Consider the following 13,822-nt stretch of genomic DNA (forward strand, 5'->3'; position numbering starts at 1 on the left):
AAACATTAATTGTTGTCATTATTTTTATTTGTTCCACACAGTTGCAACTGAAGGTGTGAATAGCATCTTCATTCCCATTTCTCTACCCCCTAATACAAAGTAGGCATTCTTAGTAGAAGCTCTTTTTAACCCTCCGGGCTGAATCACCTAGAAGTTTTAAACCACACTGGCTCCTACTACCCAGGAGGCTTTGAATGCTCAAGGCTATTAGTCTCTTCTCTCATACATCATTGCTTTTCTCCTCACACCACCTGAGTCATTAGGTTTTATACTCAAACCTATTCATGGACATTGGACTTGATGCTGTATTACATGTAAATTAAGTACATATTATGAAAATCGATGAGTGTATGTACTGGGGGAGATCCTCTGATAACTCAGAAACACATTATAGGGGTGGCTCAACTAAAAAAAGTCATCTGTTAATTAAATGTGGATAAAACATTAGAAGACTGGAGGAGGCCCCCGATTCACAAACACAGTGGGGGAAGTTTGCATTCCCACTGTCTCATAGGCACTACAGGTAAGGAAACTAAAATTAAAAATTGCAGACCTTGCATTTAGGATATAGTGTGTAGTAAGGGCGACAGCTCAGAACTCCTCTGTGAACTTGTGTCAGTCAACCCAAACTCAAAATCAACCAAAACTCAAGGAAAGGTTTGGCTTCTCCATCAAAAAGAACGCAGCTGTCCAGCTCCCTTTTTTTAAGCAAAAATAAAGTATTTGAGGTATGCCTGTGTGTTTCATACTCTGTTGATTAAAAGACTAATTGAAAGTCCAAACTGGGCTTCTGCAGAAGGTTCTCAACGAGTTGTGTAAGCAGGAGTGACCTGCTTGAACACGGGTGCTTCGGTAGTGGTTGGACCACGTCAATCATTATTGCAATCTAGAGTCTCAACAATTACAAGGTCTCTGTACCCTTCACAAACATCTAAAACTGCAAAGACTGGATCTACAGCTGAGGTTAAAATAAAAAAGTCATTTCAAAACCTTTTCTCCTTTGGACACAAATATAAGGAACCAGGCAAAATAACGGTGGGGAAGAAAACCCACACGGAGGGGCCTACTTTAGTTTTGGGGAAGTAGGGCAGGAAAAACTGACTAAGCTGAAGCTGAAAACACCATTGTAGCTGAACTACTCTTTGGTTCACATACTGTTTAACCACAATTCGTAATAAAAAAGCTAATGATTTGTATATCCTACTGTTTCTGACATACTTTTATATCCCCATAGGAATAAACAATGAAAAGCAAGATGGAAGGATCCTAGTAATTGCCCACAACACCCATGAGGTTTCAAAAACAAGTAGATGATACTGGAAATAGAATAAAACTAGAGAGAGGGGAAGTATGAGCTCAGTGAAAACCACTCAAGTCCTAAAAAATGTTCTTTCCCAGTGGCAGGGAGACTGCAAATCCACTCTGGATCACCCACACAAAAGCAGTCAGTCATGCGGGGAGGGTCCAGGATGGTCTCCACCCCATTCTACTGCAGTGAGGTCCAGGCCACCATAACCATTAAAAAGTCATTTCGACAAGCGCCTATTGCATAATTATCATATAGTAGTGAACTAGATGCTGGTGGGGAACTCAGCCTTGTGCAGGAAACAAATCCAATGCAAATGAAATAAAAATATTGAAAGTTGACAAATGTCCCAGGACTCAAAGGGAGAAGCTATTATTCTTCCTGAAAGGACCATAAAGTGTTCCAGGGGGAGGGGCCGTGAGAGTTGAGTGAAGAAGACTTTATGTGTTTGCATGTGTCATGCTCGGATATGCAATCAAGGAAGGGAGATGCAAAGTCCTCAGAGGGCAAAGGTGCACGGTGATTCGGGAAAAGCTCACCCTGTGAGGACCCTACCCCATCCCCCAAATTGTGAGCTCTTAGAATCCAAAGCAAAGTCTGTAAATACCTAGCCGCAAAGACTCACAGAGCACCAGGAATACAGACATGTTTAATAAGTGCACCATGAAGGAATGACAACCTACAGGAAATGCGGGGATGCAGGACAGGGGAAGATATTTTGGAACATCATTCAACAGAGTAGTGCCTCTCTGATCTAGGGTGTTTCCTAACTAGTTTTCTTAAGGTTGATTTTACTCAGTGACAAATCATTTTAAACATAATTTTATATCATACATAGTAAAATAGAAAGTAAAATCAAATGTATGGAGTGAGGGGAACCATGAGGTTTCAAAGAAATTGAACTACCTCACAACTACATACTCCCAAACTTAGATCTAAATGCCTACTACCTTCCACCTTTAAAGGTACCTCCATGGCCAAGTTTGTGAATAGTCCTAAATCACATAAATCCAGGTTCATAATCCTGCTATTTCCCAAGGATTCTGAGAAAGGAAGAGTTCAGGTATATCTTTAACCTTGCAATACAGAGATTAAATAACTTATCTGGGTAGAACTCCAATTGTAACATGAGGTAAATAATAAGTAATTGACATGATTTCCTTATTGTCTCTTAATGTTAAGTCCTCCACTGCACTACTCCCAAGTTCAGGGCCTGAAAAAAACAATTCCTTGGTATGAAATAAATTTGTAGTTAGCTTTTCAAAAGGAAAGAAATTTTCTTTCTGCGTGCCAGATCTCAGAACTACATTAGGTACAGAATATTTAGTGATTACACAAAAAATCTGTTTCAATATTTGAGATAGTTTACAGTTTCAAGCAATAGCAATAGACCATTGTAAAATGATCAGCCATTTAAAAGTCAGTTTAAAAATCATAAAATAACAAAGACTTCACTGCAGCACAGTTTTTAAAAATGCAGCTCCTTAAGTATATTTCAATGTTGTTCTAAAGATTACAAGTAATTGACAGAAGGGAATGAAGGACAGAGAAATAAAGCTGGAACTTTAGTTAGCAGTGGCAAAGAGAGATGAAAGTACCGACCCATGTCTTTATTGATGAAATGGTAATTGAGCAGCTACCATTTGGTCTAGGTGGAGCTGGGGACCAGAAATATTAGCAGGGGCTCCCAGGCAGTGGGACGAAAGGGGCACAGATAATTAGCACACAATGAAGCAAGCATAGGCAGAAAGAGCAATAGAGGTTGTGGGCAAAAAGAGGGGTCAGAAAAAGATTCCTAGAGCTCAAATTAAAGTATGTGTGTGACCTGGCCAAGCTGCAGGGCAGAGGGGGAGAAAGGCCTATTAGATGGGGGACCACAGGAGCAAATATCATAGAACTAGTAAGGTGCATGCTGAGGAGTCACAATATCATTCAGAATTGCTACAGCACCCAGGTGTGAGGCCAGAGTGGGACTGAGGGAAGGACTACTGTAACACCTCCTCTGTCATGGTAAGCGGGTGAGCGTACTCTGGTGGGGAGCTATTAATGTATTTTGGGGGGACCTTTTGGGAGCAGTGAAGGAGAGTACTGACAGAACAGAACTAGACATAGTACAACTAGGACTACTAGACCCAGACAAATGCTGATGGCAGCATCAAACAGAGGTGGTGAGGAATGAAAAAAGAGATGAGTGTTTACTGGCCTCGGGATGGGCTGAATCTGGGCGGTGAAGAAGCGAGGAGGAGGAGAGAAGACATCCTGGTTTGGGCTTATGTAATGGGGAGATGGGGTGTCACTAGGATGAACGAGGAAACACTAACTTAAAGGCATTTAGACCAGTGAATAGCAGTTGGAAAGTCCTGGAAATTGGGGAGTAAGGGTGGGGGGTACAGGGGAGGTAAGGACCACAGACATACAAGCACACAAAGTGGTTGTGGGGTGGTAACAAGGGATGTCTGGGGAGGGAATAGAGAGTATAAAGAATAAGGAATAAAAAGCAGAGAAGAAAATGACAAGACCAAGGTGGCTGAGGTAAAGTAGATATGGCAATGACTCACTGTAGAGGAGAACCAGGAAATCCCAGACTAGATGATGCAGAGGGCCTTCTAGGTGGTCAACAGAATCTCCAAAGATGTGCCAGCACACAGGGCAGCAGGAATGACAGAGAACTAGCCCCGAAGTTTTCAGCACACAGGACTGGTCACTGACAGTAGTGAGGCGGAAGAGTCATGTAACTGATATCACTCATTCGCAGCCCTGCCTGCACACTAGAATCGCTAACCTCCCAGCCCCATCCCGTGCCAATCACAGCAGAACCTCTGATGGTATTGCAGCCATGGGATGTGGGAGAACAGGAGCTTGACTGCAGATGCTGTTGGGGAACAGCGACCAAAGAGTCAGTCGAGAGGAGGGAGAGAAGGAGGAGGAAAGACTCTTGGAGTAAGTACGCAAGGGAGGCCGTGGCTAATACTGGAATGAAAGACATGGGTGCTCTCACGGCACTCAGATGAGGAGCTAGGGGATGGATATCTACAGAGGCAGGCTGTCGGGAGAACAATGAAGAAGGAAAGAATGAGAGGCAGGGACAGAGAAGTGACTAGCAGAGAAGGCTGCTGAGCAGACTTCAGGGGCTGATGAATATGCCCATAAGATGCATGAATTCACTGGGCTCAAAGGAACCAAGGGCAGGGCTTAAACACCATTTTAAGCTCCTCTTTCTTTGGGTCTAGTCTTTCAGGAAAATATCAGTGGCACAAAAGAGCCAGTGAGTGGTACCACAGGTGGGCCCCACATTTCCCATGAACATCCGAGGAAGAGTGGTTCGCCAAGGGGCCCGAATGGGGTGTCCCACCACAAATGGGAGTGCCCTTCTCAGGGAAGGCAAGGTCGGGCTGCATGACCCCCACCCCATCTTCACGCCCACTCACCTTTCTGCGGTGTTCAGCCTGGGTGGATTCATCTGTGGTTTGGGCCCTTCCTGCCTCTGCTACTGAGAGTGGTTTCCTCCCAGGGGCCCAGGCAGCCCCTCTATTTTCTACCTTAACCACATGGACAAACCCTGTGCTAATAAATCACCTGTGCTGATCATACCTTTCTTGCAGCATTTGCATTTTCTGCTTTTCTGGCTGTGACTGTGATCCCTGAGCAAATCACGCAGACCTTGTTCTCTGCTATAGAGCATTTCCCCCACTCAGACCCCTCAACATTGCCCAACCGGGAGCTTCACTGTAACTGAACCCTCAACTCCTTCCTCCAACTGGTTCCCAGCTCCCCAGCATGCCATCTTGTGGCAAGAGAAGATGCCCTCAGGCTGCTTTTCCTTTTGAAAAGCACACCCAAGATTAAAGAGATATTAAAAGTTTTACGTACTTCTAAGAAAACTTACTAAAACAACTCGGCAGCAAAGATTCCCACTTGCAATAAATGCCTTTTAAAATTATGACATCTGTCAAAGCTTTCCTCAGGGTGGAGGCGATAAGCAAAATTAGTGATTATCTGGTGTCTGCTAAGATATTTAACATTCGTACATTTTAGAGAAAGTGCATTGACTGCATGTTTTGCTTTTAAGCCATTAGTGAAGGATGTGAAGAAAAAATGTAATAATGTGGACACAGAAAAGTTCTGGATTCTAAATCTTGGGCAAGTCACTTGGATTCTCTAGGTCTCTGTTTTTCCTTCTATAAAACTACAAAGAGGCCATCAAAAATCATCAAAAGCTCTAAAATTTTAAAATCTACATTAGAATATTTATACCATAAAAGAGACAAAATAAAGAAAGCCCCTCATAAAGATCCAGTGACTGGACATAAAAGGTACTCAACTATTTGTGGCAAGAATGAACAGCAGTGATTCTCTTATAATATAAATAATATTATTAATCACCTATTTGTTTTTAAACTACTATTTGAACACAGAACTAGAATAAGGCCTAAACGTGGAAATTTGATCCCTGGCCCCTATGTCTTATGAAATGAATGATAAATGTGAAGATATTTGTATTATTCAACACTAGAAGAAAAAAAAAAAAAAGACCCCTCTCAGCTTATTGTTTTGCAAAACTTCTTCCAGATATGCACACATCACCGGCAGCACAGGCTTTCATAGGGCTACTTAATGTATTTCCTACTCATTCATCCCAAGAAAAGTACAACCCATCATTTGAGGAAGCAGGACTTCCCCTTTTGATCTCAGCCAAAGATTCGTACAGACAGGAAAGCTTTCTCTGCCATCATGAAGTCAGTCTTTGGGGAGTCAGATAAGGTCTGAATTTGACAAGCACAATATATTAGGATCCATCCCTGCAGCAGAAAAGAGGAACTTTCTCGTTTCCAGTGGGTTTTTCCAAATAGCCCCGTACAGCTCCTGTTATAAATATGCAGATTTCCATGTTTTGAGTTTTGGAAAGCACTTACTGAAATCTGAACCAGATAAGAAGCACTAAGGATTAGAATCCAATAAACATCAGAACAAGACCCTCACCATCTGCGAAGTCTGGGATGGAAGTGGGGGAGTGCCTGACTTCTTTCGACATTAACTTCCTTAACTTACAGAAAGACTGGGAAACAAAGTAAAACGGAACAGGGCAAGAAGAGCACGGCCAAGGTCGGCCAAAGTCAGCCACGCTAGTCAAAGGCTAACCTAACCCCAAGACCTACCAAACACCAATAAGAGAGCCCTGTGTGTGCACGTCTGGCCTCCAGGCAGACCCTCCCAGCTGCACCCCAGAGACGAGGGCTATGCCGGACCTGTAGGGCAAAAACTGCCTTCACGTGTGGCAGAGAGTGGGCCATACTTCAATACTAATCACCCTATCATTTCATCCTCCAGGGAAACTTAGAATTCCTCAAGATGCCAACTCCCAGGCTCAGGAGGGAAAATGAGATAGTACTAATGGCAAATGAAAACTTTAAGAAGTAAAAATATGTGAAGCATCTCATTCTAATGACCTCAAATGAAATACCCATAAAGTTAGGGACTTAGCTGGTCAACATTTACACACACAAACATGAATATGTGCCAACAAGGCATTAAACGTTTTTCATGTGGTAAAACAGCCATAACATAAATCTAACATTTTAAGAGTTTTTAATTGTATAGTTGAGTGGCATTAAGTACATTCGCAATGTTGTGCAACCATCACCACTATCCATCTCCAGAACTTTCTCATCATCCCAACATGTAACTCTATGCCCTTGAAATACTTCCCATACCACCACTGCTGCCACCAGCCCAAGCCCCTGGCAACCACCATTCTACTTTCTGTCTCTATGAATTTGACTACTCTAGATAGCTCATTTAAGTGAAACTATACAATATTTGTCCTTTCGTGTCTCACTTATTATTTAACTCAGAATAATGTCTCCAAGGTCCATCCATGTTGTGGCATGGGTCAGAATTTACTCTTTAAAGCTGAATAATATTCTATTGTATGTATATACCACATATTTGTGTGTCCATCCATCCTAATATTTGGGTTGCTTTCCTGAGTCACTTTTAAACTCTGTCTTCAAATATGATCTGTACTTCTAAAAGGCCTGATTTCCTAGCTCTGAAAAATGTGGGGAATTATACTTTGCTTAAATAGATATTTAAGCTAATTCTCACCATAGTGGGTAAATCAATACATTCTACTAGTGAATACACTCTAAATCCTGCTTGTAATGAACCTGTCAGATAAGGGAAATTGCACCTTCCCCTCCATTCCATATACAGAGCAGACAGAATGCTTTTTCCCATCTGTTTCCACTATCAAAATGTCGTTTTATAGCCACAAGGGTGGTTTACACCAAAGGAAGTAAAAACAAAAGTATTAATAATAATAATAATAAAAGGAATCTTATCTGAAGCATTTGCCAGAGAAAAGGTTACTAGCATTGATAACTGTCAGGCAGACAGACTTGAATTAGAAGTGGCAAAATGATTTAGCTGCAGCTCTGGATAACAAGCTGAGGCGAATCTCCTTTCTCCCCTCTTCACAGATAGGTAGACACAGGGAACCCCTTTTTATTTGCCTTTCTGTTTCCTTGCCATAGAAGAGGTAGTAGAGAGATCCAATTTCCAGGAAGGCAGTGGATAGATTTTAGGGTCTGAGCTGAATTTAAAGGACTGGGATGGGACTAAGACTGAGGAGAAAAGCAGCTCAGTGTCCTTCCCAGGAGCAAGGCCCCAACCTAGAGGAAAGGAGAAGACCACACTCAGTAGAGGGCAGAAGAAAGGATTCATTCTGGTTGGCCACAATGGTCTCATAAAAGCAAGGCTGAGTCTCCTTGGGATAGGTCTTCAGGGGGCCACATTAGCAACTTACTCTCAAAATGGTAGAATAAGATAACATGTATATACATAGACCAAGGAAATGTGGCGAAATGTTAACCATCGGTGAGTCTAGGTGAAGGGTATCCTTGAGTTCTTTGTACCAATCTTGCAAAGTTTGTAACTTTATTCAGCAGTATTTTAAAGTCTAGAGTCAAGCTCAGAGATTGGACATGATGATAAAGCAATAGGAATATAATAAAAAAAAGGTGTGGGGTTTAGAGCCAGACAACCACGAATTCCATCCCAAGCTACGTGAGATTTTGGGGGCAGTTACCTGACCTCTCCAAATCTTGGTTTTGATGTGTATAAATTGAAAGTAAAATATTTCAGGATTCTTATATCACCTATAAATCCTTTATGTACCTTACACTCAATAAATGGTCCTATTGCTGTAATTACTGTACTTGACGACAATGAAGGAAGAGAGTACCGGACAAAGTATTAGAGCCACACTGGGATCCAGGATGGGCAGGAGGGCAGAGGGGATGTGGAATGAAGTTATGAAGGAAAATGGCATCTGATAAAGATAAATAAACTAAAGGACACAGGCACCAAAACATAAAACGATAGCCATTCATGCTATCAACACTCCTGGCCAACTCAGCAGATTACAGCTATTCTGACAGCAAGTGAGAAATTGCGTTTGTGTCTTTTGTTCCAAAACTCACTGTTTATTACATCAACTTAATCTAAAAGGAGTTTAAAATAGGTATGAGAGTATGTGTAGCCTCAAATGTTAAAAAAAGAAGCAACTCAACTAATTGACAAATTAGTCAACAAATTATCAGTTCCTCTATTAAAAGCAAGATTCCCTAAATATGTCAGCATCTTTACCCTCTAGGCCTTGAAACCTTCACCTTTAAAATTTTTTGAGTCCTCAACTCTCAATTTATGTATTTTTAAAAATTACACACAGGTATGCTATTGGCAATTCTTCTATTAAACATCAGTGAGGCTTACTTCGTGTCCTGAGACAAATGCCCCCACCATGAAGCTGTTGCCCCTGGAAGGTTAATTCCATGCTTTTGCCTTCTAGAATAGGAATGAAAAACCCTAGCTTTATCCGAGCCAAGACAAACAGACTAAAATAAGGCAAAAGAGTACATCTCTGCTCTTATATTCAATGGACTTAGAAGTGGCTGGGAAGAAATATGGTGCCCTAATTTGGTGAGCAAAGCAGGCAATTCTTCTTGGAAGCCCTGAGCGGGGAAAGGACAACACTCATTCCCTGGGGACACTTCCCAGGCACCACCTTTACCACTCCAGCTGCTGGCTTCTGCCCCACGTTTTACGAATATCTCCGAGATCAGAGGATTTCTCTCCTTTCCCATATCCTTGGATTAGCAATATTCAAGAACTTCTCCTGGGTGTCCTAAATTAGAACCAAGTTATGAAATTCTGCTGCCAATGTGCTCGGGACTCGCCTTTCCAGTGTTAGGATTATGCGGTGGTGGCAATCGCTCATGTAAATAAAACTCTTTAGGTGACACCTCTATCAAAACTGCACGCATTAACCAGCCCCATGACCTACAGATTAAAATGGGACTGCCCCCCCCCATTCATTCATCCATCTAAAAATATTTTCTGAATGTTTGCTTTGTGCTGGGCCTCTGGGCAGCAGTGAACAGGCTAGGTCTCTCCCCCACATGGAATTTATATTTAGCTCCAACACTGAGCAATAAACTAAAAATTATGCAATTATATAATTACAATGTGATGAGTATGAAGTGCACTATACAATGAGAGCTGATCTGACCTACCCTGGGGGGTCGAAAAAGATTGCAAAGGAAACATGTGAGCTGGGATCAGAAGTGCATAAGACCAGGAGGAAACTGGTGCCCCTGGCAGTGCTGGAAGGAGCAGAACATTAAGGAGTAAGAAAGCACTGCGCAAAGGACAAGGCAGGTTCTATGTGCAAAACGGACTTTAAAAGGAGACACTGGAGGCCATAGATAGGATCTGCACACACAAACCTTATTCGAAGAGCTCTGAGAAGTCTCTGAAAGGTTTTAATCAGGGAGAGACATGATCATTTTGTCCTTTTTAAATACCACCTCTAGAGGGGCCTTCCAGTCCCTGCTCCCATGCATATGCATGTTTTCTGAAGGCCTCTTGCAGTCTACTGAGGCACTGTCCCACAGTACTACAATTGTCTGTTTTCCTGTCTGGACTAACTGAAACTCACCTCTATCTTTCTAGTGCACAGAAGGAGAACTAAGAATTGCACCCTTGTCTGACACTTGAGACTGCAGAAGCTTTAATTTAACTATCATAGCCCAATGCTGTGACAAAGGCCTATAGTTTTTGCACTCAGCCAGCAGTTCTCAACTTTAGCCTGTACCAGAATCACCTGGAGAGCTTGTTAAAATGGACTGCTGCGCCCAGAGTTTCCAGTTTCAGTAGGTCTGGAGTGGGGTGGGAGAGTGCACGTATGAAGTCTCAGGTGATGCTACTGCTGCTGGTCCAGGCCCCCACTTGGAGAACCAGTTACTCCCCTCCCCCCAAAAAGACAGGCAGCTAGAAGAAACCCAAGACATTAGTGCAGGGAAAAAAAAAAAAAAAAAAAATCTTAAGAGTATCTGTATCTTGGAACTCAAAGCAAACCTGCAAAAACAGATTTTCTTGAGTGAGCAAATCTGCCTGGCTTTTACACCTAGAAATCGGCCTCGCACTGGGTCCCCCTGACAAGCTTTGGCAGCCACTCAGGCACAGATTTCTCGAATCCCCAAGCTTTAAAAGTGGGAAATGTTGCAGAATTCACCAGTCACAGCGACAGGACTCCAGAATAGTGACACTGGGTGGCAAAGACAACTTCTGCAGCACATCAGACCTCAATCTGGTACACTACATCTGAGGGCCCAGAGCCCACGTCTACAGGCCATGCTAATCCAGTGAGGGCCTCTGAGCTCCCATTCGCAGTGGGTGAGACACAGAAGATAGCACAGGCTTCTCTTAGACAATAAGTGTTCATGCACATGGCTGCACGAAATATCAAATATGACATTTCTTGGTGAGTAGTCCGATACCATTCACCAATTTCCTAAATTGCTAATCAGATAATTGCAGCAATGGTTAATTCTGTAGCCATTCTACATTTGAATAAACAAAATAAAAAATAATTAGACCAAAACAATCACATTGGTCTAAAAGCACACTAATGGACAAAATTAGTTTATTCAAATTCATTGCAACATTCATCAGAACACTTGCTGGTCAATTTGCTTAATGAGTGTTCACTTTTCCCTTAATTTTTCTTGGGTGACATTCACTTAGAGCAATACATTAAGCCTGCTTCCTTTCTGTAAAGAATTCTTAATGACCAGCCCTGTATTTGAAATGATTTCTTCTCAATCTCTTTGTAGAAATGTCTGAAAACACTCTTGCTCTATTCTCCATAATTAAAAAAAAAAAAAACAAAGTTTCCAATATGTCCATTGAGAAAGTTTTACCCCTTCCTTATATGGCTTTAGAATAATGGCTATCCCTAAAAGCAGGGGGAGAAAGAGGCCAATTCTAAAATTGTAACCTTTTAGTATGTAATTTAAATCAATGGCCAACTGGAGGAAACTCAAATTGGAGGAAGGAAATTTAGTATTTTTGGAAATCTAAATTAATATTATGTCAAGCCCTGGCAACAATTTTTTTTTTCAAATCACTATAATTAGAGATATGCAAATTTTTCACTGGCTGAAGGAGAAAAATGCACCTAATTTAGTAATGATTTTATCTTTATTAGATGATATTAAAAATATACATGAGGTTTAAAGCTTTTAAGCTATAAATTAGTATTATCTCTTTCTGTACTCAAGGAATGTCACATCAAACAAACAATAGCAAAAGTCTGTCACTTTTTATACATTTTCCTCAGAAACAATAGTTCAGATATGAACTTCCTGGTACTCAGATGATTTCAACCACTACATTTTTATCACAAACAATCAGCTTAGAAAGTAAACGCTAGGCAGGCCATACATAAAGTGTTCGATTCCAGTTTTCAGATAGTCTATGACCACTAACTTTACTCTCTCCAATATGTTTTTAGTAACTTATTTTAGAAGAAAATTATTTTTAAAGGTAGCTACCAGGGATTTAATGTTTCGAGACTGCTACTTTGGTCCCAATTTGGTAGACTCTGAGGTTACCAAATTTTGTATAAAAGTCCATATAGATTCTGGCCAGATAGTGGTGACAAAATAACTATTCGATCTCTCAAATGTGCCCCTATCATAACCTTAAAAACAGACAAACAGAGCAGAATCAAAAAGGACAACAGCTATAATAAAGGTAGGTGATAAGGTCCCCCCCCCCGCCCCCTCCCCCAACCCTTTATCTGAGGCCTGGGGACAAGCTACCAACAGCTTCACAAACTGCCGTTAGGTACTTACTGGAGTCCTCAGAGCCATTCTGAACACCCACAGAAACTGGCAGAGGACCCTGCAGACTCCAATTTCACCAGTCAGTGCAGAGGGGACTGTGACCCATGTATGTCTAATATCTGGAATATTCTGGGGGGGGGTGGGGGGAGGGTCTGATCCCTACAAACTAACAAAGCCCCATACTGAAGAGAAAATGCTGGGGATGAATATAAGATGAGCAAAATAGGGGCAAAGGAAAAAGAAGGTCAGATGGGTAGGGAGGGGGATTGAAAACAAAAAATGAGGTCTTAGGATGTAGAAAAGTAGAGTCGATAATTTTTACCACCTCATGAAAACAAGTAGGTTCTCTAGAACTGTGAAGCTAGAAGAGCTATGTTGGCCCTACTGAAAATATAGGAAAACTCACAGTGAACAACAGAAAAGAATCACAGTTGAATTCCAAATTCCAAATAATTATATAAAGAAAAAATAAGGAACAGAATGCCATCCCTAGTATAGATAATAAAATCAAACCAGGAAGACACAAATCAAATGAAAACTATAAACTAATATTTTTAAATGATCTAAAAGAAATTAAATAAATAAAAGAATTTACAATGAACAGCATAAATCGGAATTTTAAAACCCAGAGATCAGTTGACTGGAGAAAAGTAAGGTTTGAAAATGAAGGCAAGAACTAAGAATTAGAAAAGGAAAAAAAATCATTTTATATATGAAGGGTAAAGAAAAAGAAAACAAATGCAAATAAAATGAATAGTACCTTAAAAGAACTAGAAGATGGAAAGGAGGAAAAAATTTTTAATTCGGACAAATTATAAAAACATTAAAAGGATTTGAAAGGGATCGATATAGAAGATAGGCAAAGAAGATCTCATAGACATGTATTGGGAGTTTCTAAAGCCAACAAAGAAGACTGGAATGAATAGCAAAAGTTATATTACAAGAAAAACGTCACTAAAAGAAAAGAACATTTGAAATTACATATTAAAGGCACATCATGTCCCTGGAAAAAAAAAAAATCAACCCAGAGCAGCCAATGCTATAAAACTACTAGATTTCAAAGAATAAAGGTAAAAAATATTCCTTCGAATATCTGGGCAAACATACCAAGTTAAATGTGAAGGAAAGAAAATCAGATTATCAGCTGACTTTGACTACACTTTATGGCAAAAGATGACACAATAAAATACTCAAGATACTTGAGCAAAGAAAAGATGGGCCAAGGATTTACATATCGGTCAAACTGACTTTTAAAAAGTATAAAGGCTACAGACAAACTGTTGTGAACATATAATTTAGGAAATACTTCCCATAGGTGCTTCTTCCT

The 13,822-nt window shown here is 40.9% G+C and overlaps 1 protein-coding gene across 5 annotated transcripts in view; it reads right to left on the reverse strand.

Moving 5' to 3' along the window:
- KIT (KIT proto-oncogene, receptor tyrosine kinase) overlaps positions 1 to 13,822 on the reverse strand; it is a 76,535-nt gene that overhangs the window by 48,492 nt on the left and 14,221 nt on the right. The window contains exon 1 of one of the 5 annotated variants that reach the window (XM_016124289.2): positions 4,735 to 5,540. The exons of the other annotated variants lie outside the window; for them this stretch is intronic. The gene's annotated coding sequence lies outside the window, so the exon portion shown is untranslated. Of the gene's footprint in view, positions 1 to 4,734; positions 5,541 to 13,822 lie in introns of those variants that run through there. 5 annotated transcript variants of the gene reach the window in all.

This window comes from Rousettus aegyptiacus, unplaced genomic scaffold (assembly GCF_014176215.1).
Source record: "Rousettus aegyptiacus isolate mRouAeg1 unplaced genomic scaffold, mRouAeg1.p scaffold_m13_p_10, whole genome shotgun sequence".
In the NCBI taxonomy this organism is placed as follows: domain Eukaryota; kingdom Metazoa; phylum Chordata; class Mammalia; order Chiroptera; family Pteropodidae; genus Rousettus; species Rousettus aegyptiacus.